The sequence below is a fragment of the Columba livia genome, chromosome 1 (assembly GCF_036013475.1).
Source record: "Columba livia isolate bColLiv1 breed racing homer chromosome 1, bColLiv1.pat.W.v2, whole genome shotgun sequence".
NCBI lineage: Eukaryota > Metazoa > Chordata > Aves > Columbiformes > Columbidae > Columba > Columba livia.
In genome coordinates this window covers 176,309,876-176,336,831 of record NC_088602.1, presented here as the reverse complement: position 1 = coordinate 176,336,831, position 26,956 = coordinate 176,309,876, and the positions used below count along the sequence as shown (strand labels likewise).

General features: G+C 41.3%; 1 protein-coding gene across 2 annotated transcripts in view; it reads left to right on the top strand.

The window, feature by feature from the left end:
* The window catches only part of SRGAP1 (SLIT-ROBO Rho GTPase activating protein 1), a 146,336-nt gene that overhangs the window by 27,740 nt on the left and 91,640 nt on the right, over nt 1–26,956 (top strand). The window lies entirely within an intron of this gene.

Here is a 26,956-nt window from a genome sequence, read left to right as displayed (position 1 = left end):
ACGTCTGCGGTGTGAGAACAAGTCTGCTGCCTCCACAGCTCACCTGAACAGGTGCGTTCGTCCTTCTGTGGTGGCTGGACTTTGCCCCCTCTGTCTCTCTGGCCACGAGGGGGTTAAGCATCTTAGTTTGGAAAGGTCTTCCTGTGGTTTTTGGGGTCTCTGCTGCTGGTTACCAGTTACATAGTTCTGCATGACAAACTGCTGCTTCTTTTAAAGCTTCTTTCCCTCCATCCCTTGACTTCCTTTCAAAAATATGCAAAAAATAAATGCAAACATTTCAGGTGCTGCTGTTATTATCAATGCAAATCTTTCAAGGCATTCTCCTGAGGGAAATCAGCAACACCTTATTCATCAGTGTGCTTGACATTAGTCTTGCTGGGTTGGGTGGTTGTTGTCACTTGGTTACTTTGCATTCCGGTACAAAGCATGTGAAAAACTTTTGCATGATTTGTGAGTGATTTGTATCAGGAAGAACTGGAATTTGCTTTTACTCCTTAAGCGTATAATTCCTTCATAAGTTGCTTATTAAGTTAAAGACTAATTACAGCTCAAGCTTTACATAAAACTGAGGAGTGGCAGAGAGTAAGAGACTTCTAGTAATACCTTGAAAGTGATGAATTCCAACAGGGGCTGGAATTAGACACCATACTTCCCAAAGACATGGCCAAACCTCCGTACTTCAAGCTCATCTTTCATCACCTTGACTCAAGAAAGGACTGATTTCTTTCATCACCTTGCTGTGTGGTGCTGTCTGTTTGAGAGTATCTGAAGTTGTAGGTGGAGTTTAACCTTAAAGCCACTCAGTACGTTTTTAAAGAAATATTTTTGGAAAGCGTGTGATACAAAAATCTCAAAATGAAAAAGCACAAAGGAACTTCTAACTGCTTGAGCTGCATATGCTTAAAGTTTATGAAAGGAGGTATTCAGGGACAGGGTGCAGTGTTGTGTCTTGCATCCTCAACACAGCTGCTTAGCAGCGATAAAGAAGCAATGCTCTATTCATGCTGACCTTGTTCCCAAAGAAGCCTTGTCCTATGAACTACTGAAAATAAGGAAGAATTTCCTGTGACATGCTGCTCATGTTGGCTTTTAAAGGGGAGTAGAATGAAATCTCTGAGCACGACACATACTGTATCTAGCCACACAGGATTTCCTGTGCTGGAATGGAAGCTCAGTGGAAGCCACGTTTTTCTCTTCCTCTTAATTCATTCAGAAAAATAGAGGTCAGCATCATGAATTGATATGGCTGTAGTCACTGTTAAAAGCTGAAATCAGCAATTGCTAAGGGATACATTGTGATGCCAAGAGGACTGCAAGGCACAATTGTTTCCCTTTAACACAATAAAGCCTACACATGCCCATGATTACACTTTTAAACTCTCATAAGAGAAGAGTTGTGCAATTAAAAATTATACCTTACTGAAGGTAAGAAAAATAATGCATGTGTTGCATTAGACTTTTTGGTAGTGCGCTTTTTTCGTCTGATCAGAATGAATTAAGCTATTGATATTCAACGCTTGGTTTTTGCCTCCAAAAAATTGCTGAAGCTGGAGAGGGTTAAATATATTTATTTTTTACTCAAATTAAACTTAATTTTGTAATACTTTAGCTAGATAAAATTCCCAGTGTTTTTTTTTAATCAGCAGTTGATTTCTGCTGTTGATTGGCAACTTTATCTTCCCGGTAGTGTTTCATTGGGCTTGACTAGTAAAATCGGAGCTTCCTGCCATAACCACAGTGAAATTTGGAGTTATGCAAACTGATTTTCATGGGTTAGAGTGCATATATTTTTAATCCTGTTTAAAAAATAATCACCCTGTTTGCAGTAGCTCTTCGGGGAGTGAGCAAACAGCCTGTGCCTTTTCCTCATGTCCTATCTGTGCTTAATGGCAAGTCATGTAGACACGTTCAACACTTTGTGGTGGCACCATGCAAGATCACTTTTCTCCAGAGCCAAGCTGGCCAAACAGCCACCTGATGATGCTGTCTTGGTGGTGAACCCAGGGTCTCCTCTCTGTGTGCTTCCTGACTTGGGTTCCATGCTTTTAAGTCACTAACACATTTTTGTTCTTCCTTAGACCAAATTGTGGTCTGGTGTCATCCTGGAATATGGGTAAGAGAGTGTTTATTGACTGAAGTTGCTTGTGTGGACTCTGTGCAAGTTTTCTCCCCATCTGTGGCATTCACAGTGGAGAGTGATTAATTAATCTACAGTTTTCACTTTTACTCAATTATGTAATTTGTATTACTTTAATGTCATCTGGATTTGCTTGGGCTCATGCCCAAGGAAATTTTTTCTGTCTAAGAAGTGAAAGTTTTCTTACACCTGGAGTGGTTCTGCTTCTCTCCAGTGATTCTGAGGCATACGTCTTAACAAGCTTTTTTTCAAAGGGAAGGAAGTCGTCTCATAGCACACCTACAGTGCTTCTGCTCGGTAGAGTCTCTGTACTTCTTCATTTTCTTCCGAAATATTCATAGCCTGGTCCTGCCGTCCCTCAGTGTCATGAGAGCCAACAAATGGTATATGCAAAAGGACTATCTGGATGGGCTTGACCTGCTTTTTAGCACAGTCCCACTTGGCATGTTTTCATGTGACACATACCAGCCCAGCACATCAGCTGTTTCTGTAATGATGTCCCTGCTGTTCAATTTTTACTTGAGTCAGTATGGCACAGAGAGTATACTTGGATCTTGTATGTCTCACTTATTTAATTGATCAAATATTTTAATCTCAAAGCAAAATCATGAGAGGCAAATTATTCAAGATTTTTTGTGTATGTTTTAAATGAGGACTTCCTTCTGTGCCACTTTGCATATATTTTGGTTTTGTACTTGTCTTGAAAGAACAGAACAGTACTCTGGAGCCACTACAGACAGATGAGTACCTAAACGGTTTGCAGAAGGAAACAGAACTTGTAGATCAGAACATTTCCATTCAATTGGATGATCTGTTAAGTAAGGCAGAATTAAAGGCACTTCTAAACAAGATGCGATGGGGTTTTTCCTCCCTCTCTCTTCCTGCAACTCACATCTCCTCCCCGGATAATTGTTTGAACAAACATTCTACTTATTACTGGAACTCGGTAGTCAAAGGTGGAATTTGATTTTCCTTTTTTATTTTGAATCCAATACAAAACATTTTGAGTTGCATAGAGAAAAAGAAGTATAGCTTTTAAAAACGTGTTTTACTCAGAATGCAAAGCATTGCAGGTTTTTAAAGTGACAACAACTTGAAAATACTGTATATCTTTTGGCACATTTGAAAATTGAGGTAATAATGTGTTTTATCTTTTTACCCAAAAGGAAGTATTACTCACTTTTGGTTTTCATATCGTACTGCGTGTTGCACTCTGGGTGAGGATAGTAGCATACACTGCTCAGTCTGAGCAAGACTGTAGGTGTGTTGGCCCAGCAGAAATAGTTTAGCAACTCAAGGTAAGTCCTAGAAGTACTTCATTGAGAGGAATAAGGTTTATTCAGCTCTTCCAAGCGTCGTACTAGCTTTGGCACCATTTCCAAGCTTTCTGTTTCTTTGGTCCCCAAAGGAACCACATTTCTATTCATCAGGTGGCTTTCCCCTTCTGAACAATACCTACGGATTTGCACAGCAAAACCAAAACTAAAATCCAGTATATGTGGGTGTGCTGTGCGTTGCTTATCTCAGCCTACGATGTATTTTACTTGCCGGTCACTTACAATAACACAGATAAATTCCAGTAACAGGTTTTACCTGGTATGTAGGAAAGTGCCTAATGCATTTATGCTGTATTTTGGAAACCTTTCAGTTTAACTAAAATTTAGCTGTGCTGAGAGGACACAAGCAGCCTGCATTTAAATTTTTGGCTCCTGGGCTTCTGTCTGACGAAGTCTTGAAATTCTGCAAGCGATGGCAGGCATAGCTTGGCATACCCTTATCTGAACTACAGTTCGACTTCACACTAAAGTTTTGCAGCTATGTACCAAGATAGTGTGATAATTATGCTCTGTACCTGCCTTTAAGGAAGTAAAGGTAGTTTTAAAGTGACAGTTTGCCGTTAGCAACAGTCAGATAAGGTCCTGCAGTTGGTAAAACCAAAAGGGAGGTATCTGAAACTATACAGGATGTACAAGCCTGTGTGTGTCCTGCTGGCTTAGTGGCAAATTCTGCTACGTATTCTTTCAGTGCTGCTTAATGAATGAGATGCAAAGAACAGCTTTGCATCTGCAGGTTATGAATGAAACATCGGATTGCATATTGACATGGTGGTGTTCCCACGTGGCATTTTGGTTGCTCAGAGACATTAACCACACTTCCTTTTGATACCTAATTTAAATACATACATACTTTGTCTGTGTGTGTCTGTGTTTGTCTGTGTCTGTATGAGGATGGCATTTTAATTGCATATGGTCTTCTTTTACTATGTTTGTGACAACCCGGAAAACCAGTTAAAAAAAATAATCTGGTGTACTTGAGAGTCATCCCATAAGGCTGCTGTATCAGCTCTTGCCTGACACTGTGGGTGCCCAAAGGCTGGGAAAGGGAAGGTGGGCCATGCGCTGACCTTTCTGAGCATCAGACAGGCTGTAACCGGGTTGTAATGTTTAATACTTGCTGCGAAGATGCTGAAGGGCACGTGCTGAAGCTTATTCCAGTTCACTTTTCTTTGTATTTTTCCCCTCACTTGCTTGAAGACAAAAGAAATTTTGGTGGAAGCTCAAGACGGCAGCCTGACGGTGACTTGTCTGCTTGTTGGTTAAACAGTTTGTCATTCATGCCCTCATGGGAAAGGTGCAGTTATCTGCAAAGGAAAGAAACAGTTACCGATAGAATAAACACAGTGGCAAGAAGACAGTAAATGCTTTAAATTTCATTTTAAGTCTTTTCAGTTTGAAAATATGAAATTACTGCTTTTACTTTGTAGTGGTAACAATTGTTTCATGTTGCCTGTAAACAGCAAGATTCATCAATAAACATGAATTGGTCTACTAGCAACTGCATTTCTGTTTTGTGCAGGTACTTACGTATGATAAATGGAAGACAAGAAAACATCCCTGAATTGGAGTATAGGAATTAGTGAGGCCATATTGTCAGAATTAAAACTGGATAATATTTTGTAAAATTAATAAATGAGGTGAGGAACTAGATAGAAGGAAGATTTTTTTTTTTCACAATGAGGATGGTGAAACACTATCCCAGGTTGCCCAGAGAGGTGGTAGATGCTCCATCCCTGGAGACATTCAAGGCCAGGCTGGACAGGGCTCTGAGCAACCTGATCTAGTTGAAGATGTCCCTGCTCATTGCAGGGGATTGGACTAGGTGACCTTTGAAGGCCCCTTCCAACCCAAGCTGTTCTATGATTCTATGAAAGGGGAACAGAGTAGGAAAAGTTGTACAACTGAACAGGAAGTCTTTGGGTAAGAATTTCAGGACTTCATTGGGTTAATACTTAGTATTTTCTTTGCATTTCCACTGAGTCTTTATTGCTGCTGTCAGTGAAAAAAACTGCTAATCTGCCTGCACAGTCACTACTTCTAATTTAAGTAGGCCAGGATCATTTCCTTTTATAAATTTCCAATGTTACCACTGGGTTCCACAGCAAATTCTGCCATGGAATGTACAAAGTCTTCCCTACACACAGGCTTTGAAAGGTATCAAACATCTGGTGCAGCTGGTCACAGATGCTACCAGATTTGGCAGTCTGGCCAGATTGATTATGTTATTCTGAAGCTGGGACATGGAGTGAAATGTTCCCTGTGCCTTTCAGAGAACTAGTGCCTGTCAGGTGCCAAAACTTCTTTGCCAACCCAGAGTCACAAAGTACATGTGAGTTCCCTAGAGAAGAGAGAGTCATTAATATACATTCACTGCATCTTCTGGTAGATTGCTTATTTAATTCTAGAAATTATAGATTTAAAATTTATTTCTAGAAATCCTCTGGGTTAGGAGTAGTCGCTTTACTAAAGTAATTCCCAGATTTCACAGCCTGCAGCTTTGCCCTTCTGTTTTGGACCAGGAGAAGGGTGGGCTGCAGACCACAATTAGTCATCACAAGTCACACTGTGGTTCTTTCTGTCCCAGGGGACCGGTTTCCCTTCTGCTGCCACCAAAATGGCAAGGCTCTCCCATCACATGCTAGACATACGTCTTGTCACAGGACTAGGTGTAAGTGCAGAACACCTGCATTTGGGCATATGGTAATTACAAGCAACTACCAGCTGTATGCCCAACTGCTCCTCCTGCGGTGGCTGCTGTGTGTCTGGGTACAGAAATGCCTGTGAGCCATGGAAATTAATGCTTGTTTTTCCAGAAGGTTTTCCCTAGTGAAAGAATATCTAGAACATCACTACCATAGATAAAATGTGGGAGGTATGCTGGAAAAAGAAAATACAGTATTGTTACACAGGTGCTCATTTTCTTTCATTATACATTATTTGTTGCTACATCAACTAAACAGCTACAGCAATTTTAAAGAAACTTTGAAGAACAAAAGTCGCAGAAGCTATCACAATGTCACACTGAATTACTTTTCATATATTGACTTACAGGAGACTTTCAATGTCTTCTAGCCTTCTGGCCTTCACACCCTTGTTTAGTTTCTCATCTTTAAAAATATAAAGGCACCTACTGCAGTCCCTTGGGGACAAACAGAATCAGGATTAAATAGAGGAGGGGAACTCCAAACAAAACAGAAACAACCTTGTGATAGGAAATTGAATAGATCAGAGAAGTGGAGAGGACTTCTGAAGTTTTACCTGAACTCTTGATGTTAAAATAGCATTGCATGCTATTATTTTTAACATGTTCAAGAAGGGGTGGAATGTGTATTCTGTTTTTGATGGGGACTATGAAGCTATAACGGCGTTCTTCAGAAATATCTGGCTTTGCTTTGTGAGTCAAGTCATAGGATATAAATATGTGTTCTGGGCACTTGAGAAGGATCTGATCTTTGATAAACTATTTTAATCATTTTTCACATTACAAGAGTTCATTAAAGTTCTCCAAGTTCTTTGGGTGTTTTTAGTTTGGGAGTATAATTAGTGCGTAATCAAAGGCATAGCAGAGATGGGCATGGTTATTTTTGCCTCCAGATGAAGAGATTGAGTTTCATAGTTCCCTTCCCTGATGAGAATGCCCTCATCATCAGACAAAAGCCCATTTTGGGGATAGAGCCTCTTCCTGCCTTCCATCTGGCAGCATTTGGCTTTCCATGGAGTCCTGTGTATTCATTAGAGTTTGAGCAAAAGGGAGAAAGAACAACATCTTTTTGAAACTCACTTTTCAGCGGGAATTTTCTTACAAGCCTCTTACTGATAAAGAGGGACCTTACCTGCTTATTTTTGATTGCTGTAGACTGGGTGTAACCACTAGACTATGGTCATTGGTGGTGTTTTTCTCCTGGTCTCTTGAGACAATGAGTCTCTGAACTCGGGCAGCATTAAGTGAGGCTTCTTAGTATAGTCCACATCTCAGTTTTTCGGGACAGCCTGGCTTTCATTTCTGTCTGGCAGAAGAAGAGCTTCAACCTAGACTGTGTCATACTTGGTGACCACTCTTCCCAATGGGCTTTTGAACAGAATTTTCTCGTCTTTCTTTCTTTCAAGGGAGAGTTAGAAGTTTGATTCCTCTCTTAAAGTGAGTGCCTGAGGTGTTTGGATCTCAATGCAGGGAGCTGTTTCTGAGCCTCAGATATAGCCCATGAAATTCCTTCTGTATCACAGTGGAAGGCAGAAATCTTCATCCTGGAGTCTGGAAGCAGCAGAACTGCCTTTACATGATACTGTGTTGGAAGAAGAAACTCGTGTCTGTACCAAGTCCCCTCCCAGTCTAAAGACCTGCAAAATAAATGAATGCAAACAAATGTGCACTTTGTGACATTGTCTCTTCTGTGGCAGAAAGTATAATAAATTCTCTGGGAAGAACAGGTAGCTTTATCAGGCTGTATCCACAAAGAAACTGCAAAGATTTCTTCTAACTGACAGTCTCATTTAAACAGAGCACATAAAAACAGGTCATCAAACCAAGACTGAGTCTGCAAGTGCTTCGGTACAGATGTCAAACCCTTACAAGCTAATACAAATGGACTGGAGTGTCTGGATTTCTGTTAGGATACTTTCACGGTGAATATGCCAGGAGTTCTAATATTGGGTTGTTTAGGATACTTTCACGGTGAATATGCCAGGAGTTCTAATATTGGGTTGTATGTCAGAATCAGAGTAGGATGTAAAAGCCATCTTTAGGATGATGGCTTTGAGCTTTAAGGAAAGTGAAACTGGATAGCATTAACAAGCCAAATGTATCAACGAGTGACTCAGTCCATGTGCATAGAAATTCAGTGAATACGTAGAAATGATCCTGGAAATACACCAGCAGTTATAACATAGAGTGGTGTTAATGATGCAGAATAATGATACAGAAGATGAGGATTGATGTGATGTTAGAAAACAATAATGACCAGAGACTTCAGTTACTTCTACATGCATGAGGGAGAAGTCACAAAAGGTATCATGTGGAAATAATCGTCAAACATTAATGACTTTCATCGAGAACACAGAAGAAAAATTCTGATTTTGTCCTGAGACTTCATCCACAATTTATATGCTGAGGAATTGTAGTAGACAATGTAATCTATTTTAATTCAGCTTTCTCTTTAAAAATTAAAAGGCCTCCAAAAAAAACCCACTTCCCACTATAATGTTTCAGAAAGGAAGTAGATAAAAATGAGGAAACAATCAAAGGCATATTAAAAGGAGCAGCTGTAAAGGTAAAATACATAATAGACTATGGATTAAGCTATTAAACTGTGGCTATGGTTTCATGTGGTGTCTTTAAGTGTTCAAAGTTAATAGTCTGCTACATATCAGAAAGAGTCTGCTGCATAAATCCATGGTGCGGAACTTCTTGAGCACTTTATATGACTGTAGTCGCTCTATTTTAGGAAGAAGGTAATATAAGTAAAAATGTACAGAAGACAGTCAGAAGTAGGGGAACCACTTAGGTGCAAAGGTGATTCCAGACAGCCTGGGAAGAAATGGCTGGGGAGGGAATGGGGAAATTGTGTGTAACTGAAGTCAGCAAAGTGATGCAGGTCGTGGAGAAGATGACTGGAAATGACTGAAGTGGTGCCGCTCTGGAGCACATCCTTCCTGGAGGTGGTGAGTACAGAGCATGGAGAGGACTGGGAAGGAATTAGGCAATTATTAGCCCTCGTTAGAAGTGTGCACTGTGAAAGGTGATCTCTAATGTGGGAGGCAACTGCTAACTTGCAACTTCTTCAGCCACCAGTGGTCAGAGATTGTAATAACTTATTAGGAGTGAGTCTGCATTTACTTTCCTTGCCCTGGTTTTTGTTAGAAATAATGCATAGGCAGGGCTGCACGGACTTTTGCACCGAGTTGCTATGGCTGTTCTTCTGTACTTATGTAGTATTTATAACATTGAGTTTTATAGGGATAACCTTGGTTCCTACAACCTGTAGACCTGAAGTATTGCCATTCACAGGTAAAACTGGTTGGCTGATGAAAATTTCATTTTAAGAAACTCTTAATTCAGCATTAAATAGGTGTAAATACCTTCTGATAGACAATTGAAAAAATGCCTCTGTGCCCTGTGAATAGCATGTAGTTCTGTCTTGCTGTGTTTAATTCCTTACCAAGAAGAGACTATTCAGTTCAAGGATGAAAACAAGTATTTGGGATGCTGGAAAGCCTTGTACTATGTTCAGTGTCACCAATTCAAAGGCTAAATTAATTATTTTATTTTTCAAGAGGTCAGGCATTCTCAGTCTTTCTGTACTTTCAGAAAGTCATTTCTTTGACATGTTGCTTAGAATGACTTTTCTTTCATGGTTGTTAGCATTTCACCAAATGGTCTGAAAATATTGCTGTATAATAAAATGTGAAGGAACTGGCTCTGGACCTTTTCAAATAGATCTTTAGGGAGCAGTTGGGCTTTCTTTTTAACTTTTTTTTCTTTAACTTGGCCTCTATTAAGTAATTTTGTTGATATTTCCAGTATGTCAATTACATACTGGAATAGTAAAACTTATATGTGAATACCCTGACATTTTTATTCTTGAAGAATTTTCTTGCTGTGTCCTAAAACTCTCCTACATTCCTGTGCAGACATTAAGTTATATGAAAAGACACAAATATTTTTTTCCCTGAAGTTTGTTAGGCTGATCTGATCATGCTTACATTTTTGGATGACACTTCTTCCAAAAATGAATGCATATCGCAGCATGATTCAGTAGCTATTGACCTTGTCATGTTAAAAATGTTCAAAAGAGCTTTTAATCTACCCCGTGCATGTCATATATGCATAGCTAATAGTCAGTGCCTTTACAGAACTCTTTATGTTCTCTTGGGGAGATCTAGATGTCTTCCTGATCCAGGTAAATTGTGTGCACAATAATATCAAGTATTTGTATTTTCAGATTTGATTTTTCTTGTTTCCACCTGAGTTTTGTTAATTTGAAAAAAAAAAAAAGCCAAACTTATCTGGGGGTCTGTCTACAATGCAGGGAGGAGTTCAGTCCGGTTAAGTTTTCTGCAACCATAATTGTCTAGCAATATTATTTATTGAGAAGTGGGTGTACGTTAAGACGAATATGTACATCCACTTCGCTGGTGGACATGCAGATTATCTTTTCAGTGCCTGTATAGAATCGTGGTATAATTTAGGCTGGGAAGCACCTCTGAGGGCCACCTAGTCCAGCCTGCTCCAAGCAGCCCCTTGGATGAGGTTGCCCAGGGCCATTTCCACTTAAGCTCTGCCTATTTCCAAAGATGGAGATTTTACAACCTCTCTAGGCAACCTGTTCCCTTGGTTGACCACCATCACAGAGAGAACTTTGTCCTTACAGTGAATCAGAATTTCTTGTCATGCATTTTGTCTCTACTTTCTCCTCCCTGTCACTCTGCACCTCTGAGAACAGCGTGGTCTGTCTTCTGAACACTCTCCCACTTGGTAGTTGAGGGCAGCACTAGTATCTTCACTTGTATTTTAGTCAGTGATTAAAAGTGGAAAAACATTCAAGTTCACATTTAGTTTTCCTGTGGCAATCGTAACATGGAAGTCTTCTGCCTCAAAACTCTTCTGTCAGCTGAATTTTCTAATTATAGGAATCTTTTCCCTTCCTTTTTAAGGAAGTGTAGTCCAGCTGAACTTGTCCATTAGATGGTAGTGGAAAGTATAAGGCACTTGAATTACATCTCTCTGAGAATTACAATTCAATTTTGAATCCAGATATTTTCAGCTTGAAGCGTTTTGTTCTTTCAGGCTCTCTTCCAACAAAATATCAAAATCTTGTGTGTATAAAACAGTCTTTTATAGGAAAAACTTGAGCTTTGCCATTCAATATAAAATCTGAGTCTGACTTGATTTTGCCAGAAAGCTTTTAAGCAGATGTTTAATACATCTAATGCATCTGGATACATTTCTGCTCCTGCCAGAGGAACTGTACCCTCGTGTTTTCTGAAAATGATGGCCTTCATTGTGTTTTCCAAGCCCTCTGAAAGTTCATCTTTGGTGATTTCTAAGTTGTGGCAGTTTCTGATGTTCCGGCCAATTTTGATGTGGTTCAATTGTTGCTTCTTTTTAATGAAGGACTCTTTTTTCTTTCCTACTGTATACCAAGAAGCAAAAAATGAGTGTCTTTTGTGGGATTTTCAAATATTAGATTGGAACTTTCTCTGGAAGAGACAGAAGACAAAAACCAAAAAGGCAGGAGTTGCTATGTTGAGCTGTGGTGTTTAGTTCTGCCATATCAATTCAAGAAGGTTTAATTGCTCAAAATGTACCGTGCCCGAGCAGGCACGCTGCAGTGCTTTGACAACAGGACCTTACTGCCTTGTTCTGATAGAATAGGCATTAAATGAGACAATTTTATCACCTAAGGTTTCTGAAGAAACATTTTGTTGCTTGGAGGTGTATAGGATTTAAACATACAAAATAGTGGTATTTTCAAATTAGGAGGAAAGGAAGAGAATCAAATACGAAGATTTACTGTGGCCTCTCCAATGGTGTAACTCAGCTTATTCAGATGTATAAAATACAGTGAAATTCTTAGAGCCCCATGTTTGAAGCTGATGAGCCCCATAGCTTTACTTTAGTTTGCATCACACTTTGATGTGTTTGACCTGGTTTGAGCCTTTTAAAAAGACAAGATATCTTCACGTTCTCAAGGTCATTCCTTGCAGGGCACGTTTTGAAAAAGTCTTTTCATCTCAGAAGGTTTTAAAATGGCTCATTGTGGCAAGCAGAGTCAAACCCTGAGCAGTGCTTGGGCTTGAATTCCCGAGCGAGTTAAAAGAAAAAAAGAGAAGAATTTTACAACTTATTTTTTAGGGGTAGCTACACTGATAAAAGTTAATACAGCTAAGGTTAGAAGGACTGTGTGAAAGCACCGAAAATTTCTTTTCAAGTATTTCTCATGACACACACTGAAAGTGCTCGTAGCAACTATCACCAGGGAGACCAGTGAAATCCTGAAAAATCCGAAGGTCACATGTGAACACCGGGAGACATTCCATCTTGATTAACTGGGCTTTGGACCGAGCAATCCCTTTCCTCCCCTCCCCATTTCAATGTTCTTTAAATGCCTGAAGAACACCCTGCTGTAGAATAAAGTAATTCTTCGTTGCTGAAAAAAGTTATGCAGACACAGACAGTATTACGTAAGGCCAGCATGGGGCTGGCATCGTAATGATCTCAAACCTCAGAGCAAGCTGTCAGGTTACCGAATGGCCGTGAAAAGTAGTTGTGGTGGACTCAATGCATATTAGGCATGAGTCCACAGTCTAACAGCTTGCAGCTTCTTTATTCTTTTAGTGTATAAATGGCCACCTCCTGCAGGTGCTGCCTTTTTTTTTCTTGGAGCCGAATGTGAATTTTAAGGTAACATCTGCATCTTCACAAATTTCTGTTCTATGTACCGTGAAACAAAGTTGTTAGATGCAATACTTGGAGGTATGCCAAAGGATGTGTTGTTTGTTTGTTTTATACTTAGCTTGTAAGTTGGAAGGAAGTATTTCATAATACTCTTATGAATATTAAGTAACAAAGGACATTGGAAATTCAGAATGCATAGCTGGCAAATTTTGGGACAATTTTTCCATGATTTGCCAAACCTGCGAATCTGACTGGCAGATCCAAATGCCCAAAAGCTCTTAAACAGTGGGTACGACATCCCTGGTGGCATTGTCAAGAGATTTTCCATTCGTTTTTATTTTCTCACAGTTCTTTCTTGAAAGAGCGTACCTTTGCACCTACTTCTTTGTGCCTCTTAGTTGCCTCTTTTTTTCAAGTTTATTTTGCTGTGTCCAGGGCTTCACTCTTGCGCCATAAGTCATCTTAGCGTATATTGCTGGCTTGAGGTTTATCTGTGATTTTCCCAGTTTTATACTTGGGGTCTGGGAAACGCACTGACGGACATCATGCCCCGGCTCACTCTCCAGCCAGTTGCCGTCCTCCACTCCTCTGACACATCTTCTGTTTCGTGGCCTTTTTATTGCTGCTTTTTCAATTGGGAGCAATAAATAGGCCATCCAGCGTAAGAAGTGGGGATTACTGTTTTCTGCTATTGATTAACTTATGCATGACCACACTTTTTAATTTGTGTGGATAAACAAAAACGAAGCAGCCGGGCCAGCAGCTCATTTCTTACGTAACATTTCCAAATGAGTGTGTTTGGGCTGCAGCCTGGATCGGTCGGTCTGGCTCCTATTGATGGAACCCGGCGCTGGTGGAAGGACACAGCAGCTGTTAGTGTTGAAATTGGCATCGTTGATCTGTGACTGAGCCGTCAATGTTTACAAGGGGTGTCGTAGTTTTAAATGAGCAAGCTTTCCCTGATATTTTAAGGTTTGTCTTAAAACTCATCATTCTGTGTCTTTCAGATGCTGCTGGCACCATCCTAGTTTTGTGTGATATCTGTAGCTGCCTTTGTGCTGATCGTAGTTTCAGCTTAGGACAAGGCTGAAACTTCTCGCTGAAGTTAATGATGCTCTTGCATATGCACCACCTTGATTCAAGTTTAATAAAGGACTGGAAAGCTTTCAGGGAAATAAGTTATTTTTTTCTGGAAATGGAAGTGTTTTGAACACTGAACTTTTGTACTATATGAAAGAACAAACGGATTTGACCTTAAATTTTGATCTATGTAAACCAGGAAAAACAAAAGCTGAATTTTCAATACCATTTATGTAATTTACAGAGCTTTTGGCTTCAGATGAGGGGTATGGTTTGTTTGTTTGGGCCTGGGTATTCACACTGGAATGGCAAAACACAAGAGTAGGAAATACTTTTTAATGAGACTTCTCTAAATGCCTAGAACACGCCTTTAATAATTATAACCCTGTTTATTCTAAGCAAATAAATATCATGACCTTTGCTGAGAAATACGTCCTCTACCATTTAATATTTTAGCTTCATAATAAAATGCTTATAAAAAAAAAGCAGATTTGCATAAGAATATGCTGTTTACTCTCAATAATAGGAGGAAATGCTTGTGACTTAGGAGACATTTTTTTATGTTTACTGATGGTGGTGGTGGATGTACGTTTTGTGAGATGACAGTCTTCTCACAGAACACAGGAAAATAAATCTTTCATTTCATTAATTTACTTGTAAGCCATCAGTTTGTTAGCCAGGGTTATAAGACTCAGCAAATCTCCAGATAGAACGAATTTGGTTGGTTTGTTAACTTTACCTTTTAAGTATTTTATTCTTTACTGCCTTTATTTTTTATGAGGAGAACGTGGTAATTCTGCAGGACTGGACTGGCAGTGTCACCTTGTTGGATCATTTATAAACATTATAAATTACTTAACTGAATTAATTACATGAATTATTTATATGTGCACAATTCTGAGGACAGCAGGGATAGTTTTGTTTTTGGAAGATCGCTTTTGTTGGGACTTGCAAGTGGCATCTCAAGCGCTTTCCTTCACGTGGGCTGACACTGAAATCTTGCTAGTCACTTTACCTCCGCACATATTTATAGCAGATCTTAGATTGTATGTAATTTTGCTTGCCTCAGATGATACTGTGGGATGCGGCGTCTGCTGCAGAACGCACATCCCCAAACGTCGCCATGGGCTGTGCTGGGTTGCTGGTGGCAGCACCTGCCCACGCCATCCTGGCATCTCCAGTGACCCCCAGTCTGAGCAGGAGACCTTGAACTCTCCTGTCCCAGGGAGGAAGCCTGAAACTCTCCCACTCTTAGGCGGCACCGTGATTTTCCGTCCTCCAAATATAGCTTGTGGTTTCCTCACCAAGCCTTATTTATTCCCTAGACTGTGTAATTTTGTTCCTTTTGGAGCAAGGACACGCTGGTTTTAGAGCAAAAACCCTGCAAAATAAGCTTTAGCTTTGAAAACAGTAAAGTGGTTTAAATGCAGTGCATGTTTGCTAAATGTTTAGCCAACATCAGATGAGCTCAGATACTTCTTTGTAGCTTCTCTGTTTGCTACGTTGTTTTGGGGGGCACTGACTCTTTGGGGGAGTCCTGGCCATTCATCCATCCTTTGTGGCAAAGGTGCTGTTTGTCAAGCCTTTGGTCTTGTCCTGCCAGCTTTTGCAAAACAAGATTTGCGCCTAACTGGAGACAGAGGAAATAAATTCCATGAAGCTAACAGCTTGGCCCGTTGTATTTCAGGAGTGCACTCTAATGTTCTGATACGGGAACCCATTGTGTTGCTTCCGTGTTTGTTCTTCCCTCAGCCCTATTGAATTTCAGCGTTAAGACATACAACAACTGCTCTATTAGACAATGCTGAGTTACAGAGTTTCAACAACTGGCTTACGCTGCAATGCTTTAACTATTTTTTTGCATAGCAGCTTTCTTAGTATTCATAGCTTTGCGGTGTATCACTTCTATTTCACAGCTTATACCATCCGTCTTTTAAATTGTGGTTGATACATTGATAGGTTTGTTACTCCAGGGGTAGAATATGGTCCTGTCAAGGCATTTCTAACAAGCATGCTGGAGCACTCAGACAACACAATGTGTTTTTCTTTATAGCTGCTTTGCAAAATATGTGATATTTGTCTCTTTGAAAAAGCGAAGAGTGATCTCTGTGCGTCTAGTGGATTTTTTTAAAGACATATCTCTTTGGGTAAACTGCTTCCATCATCTCCAATGAAATGGACATTAGTAACCAGTATAATAAGCCACTAAGAACAAAAGCTTAAACACTTGCAGCTAAAACAGAACATGAGAAAATCCCTATGAAATGTATGATATGTTCACAGTAAGTGGGGAAGAATTTAATGAGGCACTTGGACACTCTGAGTTGAGCTACTGGTGACCCCAAAATGACAAAGAATTAGTGTGCTACAGTAAAAAAAAAAAATATTAGAAAAAGGTTGGCAACACAAGCAGATACGGGGTGAAGGAGATCATACCTTGGGAGAGTTTCTAGATCACTGAGGGAAGACCTTGATTTGATCCAGCCCATGGCTGGACGGGGACATCGTGTTGTGGGTGGTTGTCTGTTGTATCAGATCTCTGCAGATCTGGATTCCTTTCTCAGCTTTCCTGCGTGGCTTGAGCAAGAGTCTTTGTTTCTCTTAGATCTGCTGCTGCAATGTAAAGTGGGAATGGTACTTTCTTTGTCATCCTGCTGATGATAAACTTTGGGCCAGTGTTGTGTGCTATTCTGTATTTGCACATCATTTAGCACAGTGGGGTTCCTTCTCAGCTGGGGTTTCTGGGAGCTTTTATGCTTAAGAAATATTTTTTTCTACTTCAGTTATTAAACGGTGCACATCTTCAGAAAACTTAAGATGACAGCTAACTTTTTTTGTGCCTTGGAAATAAACCTAATACACTTATCTTTCTTACGCACTTAAATATACACTTGATGCTTGAACATTAACCTTGAACAGAAATAGCCAGCCAAATCTTTAATGCTCAAAACCTGCTTTGAAAGAAAAAGAGTTTGTAGTCCTCTAACGTGGGAAGAGTTAGGCTATTAAATTATATTCACAAATCTCAATTAAAAATAAAGTCAAGATGCTGTCAGTATCCATGCACTCCCCAAGTGGTCCCATTGAAGATGTTCTTCGCAGGGGGCACCGACAATTCAGGTGGGCGATTGTTTTTTGCAGCTGACAGAACTAGGCAAAAACTTCTGTCTAATTACAAAATGCAGTAGAAACCTTCCAGAGGTTTCCGCTGAAACCAAGCTTCTCATGTAAGTATTAGCATCCTCTAGAAAAGCCTCTTGCTGATTTGCATCAACAAATCCCGGTTCTTCTTGTCTGTGATTTAATAAATGAGATGTCAAGCTGATGTGTTGTACAGTACAACAGAAGACCGGTATCTTCTTCATGAGGCCACTGTGGTATATTCTATCCATTTTCTCAGAGTCAAGCGGGAACATAGTGCAGGTTGGATCAGCTGTTCTGATGGAGCAACCAGCTCTGCCTCTGTCATGTAACAGAAATGAAGATGGCCCTCATGCATCGTTGCCACTTTTAGAGTCACAGAATATCCTGACTTGAAAGGCACCTGCAAAAATAACTGACTCTAACTCTGTACTCCACACAGGGCAACCTAAAAGTTAAACCATATATCCAAGTCCATTGTCCAAACGCTTCTTGACCACCAACAGGCTTGGGCCCACGACCGCTTCCTTGGGCAGCTTGTTATGGAAAAACAGCAGCTGGGAAGCAGCTACACAGATTACTCTGATGGCAACAGGCTGTTCATGGCCAAGCTCCCTCCTGAAGCTCTCCAGCCCTGAGCAGGGAGGATTTAATGGCAGAAGCACGCACCTGTGCCCAGAGTTGTGTGCACCCTTTTAACTGCAGTGCTCACAGGGAATCACCTGCAGCATGGATGAAGGTGACATGTTCTGCAGACACATGAATGACTGATGTCGCTGAAAGGTGGAGGCCACCATGTTTCACTCTTTTCCCCTGTTAAAAGCTGTGTGGCTCACCACAGCTGGAGGATTGGGAACTACTGTGCTGTTACCTAACACTGTGCTTTAATAAAGCTTTTGTGATGGGCTTCATAATTCTCCAGTTCCAGCTGAACCCTCTGAAATACGTTAGGTATTTCCTGTGCAGTGTCAGCTCCTACCTAGTAAAATTCATAGTGACATCTAGAAGCTATTTGAGTCTGTTTCCTTTTCCAGTTTTAATATCTCTGATTGTATTAATATTCAACAGTTGTCCCTAAGATGGCTGTGCTGCTTCCTCATACCTGAGGCAGTAACCACAGGCATAGGGCTGTTGTTTATATGATTTTTTTTTCCAGTTGCCAATGACAGATGACAAATTTAAACAGTTCGATTTGCATTTATTAGAGTGCAAATGTTCAAGTGTAAGCGTATTCTGTCCTTTAGCAGGTTTCAAAGAGCATACTGTCAGTTGGTAATAACTGTTGCGTTTATATCTATGATCCTGAATCTCCTTTCTTGTTACTTTTTGATTAGGAAAAAAGAGGTAGTGACAAATGAAGTGTTAATGGCCAGAAGCAAGACGTAATTCTGGGTACTACTAGACTTTAAAAGCTTAAACTTGTGTCTCTACAAGGCTGGAAGGTGAAGAACTGCAGTGGAGGACCTGGTGCCTCCTTCAGCAGAGTCAGCAGTAGAACTTGCTTTGGTTTCATTGATGCAAAACTGGACATTAAAGGAGCAGCGGTCTCTGCATTCTTGTATGTTCATCTTGGCTGTAGTTTTTGTCATTTTCTGAACTTAAAATGTTTAATCTAATAATAATTCGTACTCTGTTAAAAAAAAACAAAAACAAAAGCAAAACAAGCATCAAAACACAGTGAGGACTGTGGCCACCTTGAAATACTGAAGCAATTGTACACAGGATTTGTACTGAACTGCAGTGGTGCCTTTTGCAAGACTGTGTTGTGTCTCTGATTTGCTTGTCTTGGATCTTACTCAATATATTGGGATTTTACTAACACAGTTATGCTGACATTTTGAGAAGCTGTCTTAAAATGTTGAGTTCCTAAATACCCAAAGCTACCCATCAGCATTCCCGTTTGCCTCTCTCTTCCCATTTCCCTCTTAAAAGCCTCAAAAGATAATGTGTTTTCTCGCAGTGCAAGAGGAACATGCTTGTTTGTGTTCCTTTATGCTTCAGATTTTTAACCTGATTTCCCAAGGAAACACGTTTGACGGGATCCTGCTGTGTCCGGCTGCCTGCCCTCCACTCTGCAGCACCTCCTGAACCAGGGGCAGATCTCGGCCCCACGGGTCAGAGGGTCAGAGGCTGAAAGACAGAACACTCCTGCGAGCTTTCACCATATGCATAGTTGTCTGTAGGAGAGAGGTTTTATTCCCATTCCAGCTGAGGGATGTGCTAATTAATTAGCTCATCTTTCATTAGCTATCAGGAGACAGAAACAAACGGGTTTCATCACTTCCACTTTTATTTTTTCCTTTCCCCTGCCCTTGACGATACTTCTTGCTGTTCGCTTCCGCTCCGAACAATGCTGCTCTCTTGGGAGATCCTGTTGTTTGTCATCCTGTTATTTTGACCAATACTCTTGTCTTTGCTCCACAGCTGCTTATCTTTTGAACTCTGCTTGCCTAGAACATTATTGGAGAAGCTGCAGGGAGGCCAGCTGGGAGTCAGAAAAGGCATCGGGGCTGCGAGGTCTGTCAGGAAACAGGAAACCCGAGTTGGTCCGGGGGGGTTCTCTGCTGCAAGGCTGCGACCAGCAGAAAATCCAATCCTGCCATCCTTTGCTCAAGTGACTAGTCCTAGTCTGCGTGTTCAGGCCCTGGGAAGTCCGCAGAGGCTACCTGTGAGTCTAAGAGGTTGCTGGACCAAGTCCTTATTTTGAGAGCCAGCTAAATTGTTTCTTGCCTTTGAAACTGGTGCCAGCAGAAACAGTTTGCTTGCACTGAAAAAACAATATACTTGGGTGAGCTAATCACTTCAATGTTCAGCAAATGGCTAAGTGGTAAACTTCAAGCAGATTACGTTTCACTGAATTGTTTTCCCTGTTTGTTTCTTAAGATGTCAAATATATCACAATGCAATTTATGAAGACATGCCTTCGAGTAGAACCACAAACACTTATAGGGACACTTGCTTCAGACAACATATGGCACATCATATGAATTATGCACAGCCAACATAAGGAGAATGGAGACAGCCTAAGGAAATGATTAGTCCTGTTATCGTAGCAATGACTGTTCATTATTTTCACTTGACTGGAAAAAATGCAGTTTTACTCCAGATTGGGGCTGAGATTCTTGCTTACAGGTGCAACATATTAGCAATGCATATGAATATTTAATGGTTGCTAGGAAATGTGGTGGTTTAGTTTGGGCTACAACATTAGTTCATTGAAAAACTAGTTCTCTTCTGTGCTGAACCCTGTGTTTTTGATGTAGCTGCTGTAGCCTTATTGCAAGAGCAGGGGCATAAAAACAGATCTAAATTTTTGTAAGTGTGTAATTGTAAAACGTAAGTTACACACCAGCAAATATCACATTCCACATGGGCAGCTTTCACCAAATTTGCATTTACTGATTTCTCCTCTTCTTGATCTGAAAAATAGGTTTTGTTTTTTATACTCAGGTCAATAGCATTGTTCCACCAACAGGATTTGCTCATCCTCCAGCGGAAATGCTATTAGTAAAATGCTGATAATGCAGCTTGGACTGTTCTGGGGTGAAAGGCCCAAAGGTTTTTAATTAAAATCCTGGCTCTACTTCTGAGGATTGGCAGGTGTCTTCCACAGCATTTACTTCCCGGAAAAAGACCTAAAATGGGCTTGTTCCACTGACTGCAGCCCAGCCCACAGCACTTCCCTGCAACTGGGCAGGTGCCCACGGGTGACTGTGCACCCAGGACATTTGGGCCGGCTGTAGCGGTCACTGTTGGGGGGCTTTGCTGCTCCCAAAATTTCTGCTACAGTTAAAAAAGAAATCCAAAGGTGATATTTTAAGTTTAGATGGTTCTAATTTGCATTGCAGAAGCGAAGAGCTTCTGGATCTTCGTCTGTGAGATTCGAGTATTACAAAACCAAAGAAACAGAATTCATAGAAAAGAATGCGCTTTCTTTGCACCTTTGGATTTCCAGCCAGACCTGCTGTACACCAGGAACCTGACAGAAGCTGAAGCACCAGACCGTTGCTCTCAAGTCTATCTGAAAAGCTCTTGTACCATCCATTATCTCCTCTTTTCTGATAGCGTTAGCTATTTAATTCTTTCCATCTGACTGATAGTTAAATAGGTGTTCTTCAGCCTCTTAATTAGATGTGTTTCCCATCACACTTTCTCCCAGCCAGTCTCCTAGTAAGTGCTATATGCTGTTAATGAGCTAAGCCAGAATCCTTATTCCATGTTAACAGTCTTGCTTCTGCCACTGTTGCTTTCAGCGCCGTATATATTAGGTATGTGAAAGTGTGTTGGTTAGATGTTAAAGGACCTAGATTGTACACACTGTAAATCCATGAAACTCCTGTGCTTCTTTACTGTTGATAATACTTTCTGGCTTTACCCTTCCTGAAGACATCTGTCATAGCACTAAATAGTAGCTTTCACCATAGAGAATTAACAGGTGTTTCACAATATTTATAGGCAAAAAATTTATGGAAAAGCTTTTACCTTTTCTGTGGAGGGAGAAAAGGAAAGAGCAGGAAGTGTCTCAGTTGAATGATGAACAACGTAAGTTTCAGAAGGGGAACTTTTGGGATGTGAAGATGCAATGGACTTGGGAGTAAGTGAACAAGAAGCTTATTTGTCCAGTGGCATCTTACTGAGAGACACGATGACCTGGGAGCTGACCCTGCAGCTCTGCTGCCCGTGACAGCACAAGTCACCAGGCAGGCTTGTAATCAGAAAAATGTCCTTTTACTTTTGAAGGAAACATGGTTTTCCTTTCTGGGAGGCAATGAGAGTGTCACCCTACATATTAGAGGCACCTTTTAATCAAGAGTCACAAAAGACTTGATTTCTTTGAATCTGAGGATTTGAAGTTTAACTTAGGGATTTTCCACAATACTTTCTCTGCTCTGTAAAATGCGGTCACTGTGCTGAGTTTCTTATAACAAGCTGAAAAGTTTCATGAGGACAGTTCAATAATAAATGGGATTTTTGTAAACCAGAATTGGCTTTAACTGCTGTTTGTCCTCTCACTAATGTGTGCATCACCTGATTTCTGGATCAGATAGCATTTTTCAGACAGGAGAATGATAAAGTAACTTCTTACTATTCAAAAGCATCATTTAAATATCTAGAGTTAGAATTTTAGACTTGCAGCCAAGATAATACAGAATAGCTACAACATTTTGGAGCCTTCAAAGATGAGTAAAGTTACAGATTATGAGCATATCATACTGTAAATGTAGATTGGTTCAAATGTTGCCAGACAATTTACAGCAGCTTTTCATACTTCAGATATTTTTACATTACTATGGTCTAGTTTTCTAATTCCTTTCTTTCTTTCTTTCTTTCTTGTTTTTAGGCATTTTGCCATGTGTAATGGAACCTCTTGCACTCTCCTCAATGGTAGCACTTATTTTCTCTTATGGGCCCAGCTGCTGAAAGTAGATGTAGACAGCTGTAGGGCTCTCCTGCTTTTGAACTTGGACAATAAACTGCTTGTGACTATGCAGATGTTAGTTTTGCACACTGAAGGCAGCATTGCACACAATTTCCTCTCATCGTCCTACAGATGTCTGTGTATTTGAATTGTAGAAATGGGCTTCTTGACACCTAGAACAAAATGTTTTCCTTAGGAAGCTGGAGGAAGTTGTTAGTATGCAAACCTGCAGCAGAGCTTTCAAATGAGCTATTTCAAAAGTGCTATTATAGTATGCGGGTAAATGTGTCTCGTATTCTCTCTATACCCAAATTGTTCACTCCTCCTGGATTTCCTTTGCCATCAATGCCAGGCGTTGTGTCTGTCAGTGTGCAAGGGGTCAAGCCTGTAGCTGGCAGGAGGAGGTGGTTTTGGTGTCAGAAATCTCTCACTCGCAGCTCCTTGTCCTGCTTCTCAGCCATTTCTTTGGTGCTGTGCCCTTAATTCCTCCGGTAGGAACTCAGGTGCCTAAGTCGTTCTGCCTTAGTTCCCTAGGCCCCGTGTGGCTGTGCCCATAGCTGCCTCACTTCATATAGTGCTTTCAAGAAGACAGCATGGAAGTTCACTGCAGTATTAATTGCATGTTGTTTTAATAACAGCTGCCTCTGTGAGTCACGGCTGATGAGCACCTGTAGCTTGGGGGCTCGTGTTAACCACAGGAGAGTAAGATAGAGTCATGATGAGGGGGAGCAGCTGAGGAAGGAGAATTGATTGTGAACTCTGACAATGAAATGTACCATAATCTCTGTAGCCCTTAGGTCCCTTGTGCCCGACTTCACTAGGGTCAGGAGAAGGCAAGAAGATACCCTGATCATCTCAACACATGTCCTCCCCTGCTGCAGTGTGTATGCAGTGGCAAAGACGCTCTCACCTCCTCAGGAGATGATGGCAGCAAGGGAAGAGAGACCCTGTCATCTCTTTTTCACTCCCTGGCAGCAATCAAGGGTATGATGTATAAGCCTTTTCCCATCCGTTCTCCATCCCCAGTAGCCTGGAAAAGCTGAGTAGGAAGAAATTATGGAGCAGGAGCATAAAGGACTGAAAGGTTTTAAGAAAGATGGACAACTGTGTCTTTGGAGCGCAGAAAGGAGAGGACATGCAGAGTAGGAAGAAAAACACTGAGCTGGGAACGCCCGTGTAACAGCCCCTGGTGCTTGGCTGTGTGGAACAGGGCTGCTCTGAGCTGGGGTCCATCACACGCTCGGCTCTGAGGACCAGCAGCCGGTGCAAGGTCATGGCAGACACTGGGAACAGCAACAGTGAACCCATGAGGGAAACACTTAGCTGGAAAGGTTAGAGGGGGAAATGCTTTTCATTCTGTTGGCTCTTCATCCCTGTGCATTTTGTACCTACTTAGTTTTTCTCCTTTCTCCTATAGCATTGATGCCCCAGGAGCTTTTTAATTTTTTGTTGCGGACGTGTTTTTAGGATGTCAGCAAAAAAACCCAAACCAAACCCATAGCATTAAAGGCATGGATCTTTGCCTAGGTTACTCTTTCTGATGGCTTGGAGATTGGCTGAGTTGAAGTTGGTGGTATGGCTTTAAGTTTGGAAATGATAAGCGAAATCAAGCCAGGCCAGCTGAGCTCTGCTGAGAGGCAATTCTGGGAAGATTATCTCCCCATTAGAGCTTCTTATTCTGCCATAGTTATGGGCTTGTCATTACTGTGGTTTTCTAGCTATCGACTTACACCTGGAAAGCATTAACACTGTATTCAGTTCCTTATAGAATTCTCTCAAATGCATTTGTTTGTGGAAATATGTTATCCATTGCATTTGATGTGATATTTATAATAATCATAATTCCTACCTCCTGAGACAAATCCTTTGTTTGTTCTTGTGAATGGATTTTTTGTCATAGCATTTCCTTTCCGATATATTTGCTTTATAGTTTTAAGTCCCTTTGATTAAAGAAATACTTGGTTTTGTTCCTCATTTAATTGCTGTAACTACTCTCTTTCCTGAGTAGTATGTTTGTAAGTGTTCATAACTTCTTTTGTGTTAGCTTTCCAACATCTGGACTTAGAAGTTCTTGCTAAATGCCTCTGATCCATAATATGCACTGGGTATCATCTTCCATGAAGCTTTTACGTCAGCAGTTGCCTTGGGACATCAGATATATTGCATCCTAACAGAATAAAAATGAGTGGGAAAGATCAGCAGCAATAAGGGAAGTGCTGCTGTAGTTACAAGAGGCATCCCACTGGTGCAAGAGATGTTGACTCAAGTCAGTTTGCTGTGGCACACAGCAAGGAGGCATGTTTCTGCTCCTTCAGAAGAGAGCAGTATGTGTCCCTGTCTAGCATATGTGTGACCAGCTGGTGACCTGGCCAAGCTCCTGCTTGGCAAATCTGTCCCTTTCAGATGCACAGGATAATGTTGTAACCAGCTCTTCAGAAAAGGGAGCAGTCCAGAGCAGTGCCATAGATCTGTGCCCTACCTATCTGGGACTGGCCATTTCAGCTCCTCTCATGGGAGACTTTTCTCCTCAATAAAAATAACCAGACCTACAGGATAAGGTATTTCCTTTTCCTCACAAGTGAATAACATCCTGGCACCTCCATGCCTCAGGCTTAAATGCACACATGAAGAAGCAATTATATGACAGACCGTTTCCTCCCCAGCTTCCTCCATAATTCAATTGCTTCACATTCCCATGGGCTTTCAGCAGTGGTTGACCTGCCCCCTGTCACAGGTGTCCGGGGGACTGGGCCACCTGCACAAACATGGTGGACGAGGTATTAACCTGGGTGTTGTACCTGCTCCAGAGTCCCTGTGGACTCCATTTGTAGTTGACTAAATGAGAAATAATTAAGTTCCTTAACACAGGTGCCACTATATCCGTTTGAAATACTTGACATGGGTGCTTGCCCTCCTGAGGCACAGCATCCTGTGGATCGCTGCTCTGTTCTGCTGTAAACCCAGGAGGGAGGTGGACGTGTTAAATCATGGTCTGACCCGCAAAACCAAAAAGAAATTTTTCCACAGGAAATGAGGTGAAATATGTGGTTGTGTCTGCTGCAGGCTTTAGGCAAGAGAGTCATTTATCAAGGAGGAAGCTATATCATCCTTCTTGTTAATGCTTTACACATGCATTTTTACTCAAGTGCTTGACAATATCCATTGTACTTTATGGCTGATAGTAATGGAAATCACCTCTGCGCTGTAGGATTTGGACTGGAAGACAGCAAGCCCTTGGCATTAGTGCCATTACAATTGCCAAGGCATCGGTGCTTCGTTTTTAGGGAAATGTAGCCTTGCAAGTACTTCACCGGGGTGCCTAATGCAAAGCTGACAGACCAGCCAGCACTTGTGCCAGACGCTGCAGGAAATGGCAGAGCACGCGATGAGATGACAGCACAGCACACAGGGCCAAGAGGGCTTTTCTTGACTCTTTTCTTCTGACATGTGACCGCACAACTGAATAATTTAAGTGAATGTTTGTCTGTGTGCCACTGCGCCTGTGTGCTACAGTTGTTCTTCTTGCCCTTCCCTGAATCACTGGCATGGGGGGCTGCCGCTTGCCATTTCAGGTGCTACTGATCTGTTCGCCGACGCAGAAATGGGTTATATGGAGATCAGTGGTTTGTAGTCATCAGACCTTTTTGGAAAGGGGCTTGTTCCTCTGGGGTCCCTCTGTCAGCAATGGAAAGAGGAGCAGACCAGGCGCGTGTCAGTCGGCAGATGCTCTGAACTGGTGGCTGAGAGAAGCAGGGTGGAAAACGAGCTCTCCTAGACCAGAGTGATAATGCAACCCTATGATAAGGCAATTGGCATGGATGTAAACAAACCTTACCCTCAATTCCCTCACCTGCTTTTTTTTAAATTTTCTAGTTGGATTCACGCCTTAGTGTGACAGATCATGCAGCCACATGCATCTTATCTCTGGAGTGAGAAGGGGTGAGAAACAGGGGAGAGAAGGGAAGGTGGAACCATACATGTCCACAGCGCCCCACAGCTAGTCAGCTGACAAAGATCAGCCAAAGCTTCAGCCCATCTGCCCCTTAGGTCCCTTGGCCAGTCTGGTCTGCAGTAACCTTCTTAGCCCCATTCGTATATTCTTGCTGTCTGCTTCCTCTCACACTGGCAGCGCTGTGGTTGCAGTGAGACCTGATCTGAAGGATAATCTTTTTTACCTCGTTAGTTTTTAGCAAGATCAACACCCTGAGCAGGCATAACACATGTTAGCGCAGATGCGCTGCTGTAGATCCAGCTTAGGTCAGCTTAAGCTGCACCTCTGCAGTGTGCAAAGGGAAAAGTCAGATGGATATTGTTGTTTAACAAGTGCAAAAATAGGCAGTAAGATTTCCCTTATCTCATAACACCAAATTTGATACAATATTACTAACAGTTCTGCTTTTGATTGTACCTGCAGTAGATAGGATGGCTGCTGGATTTTTATCCTGCTG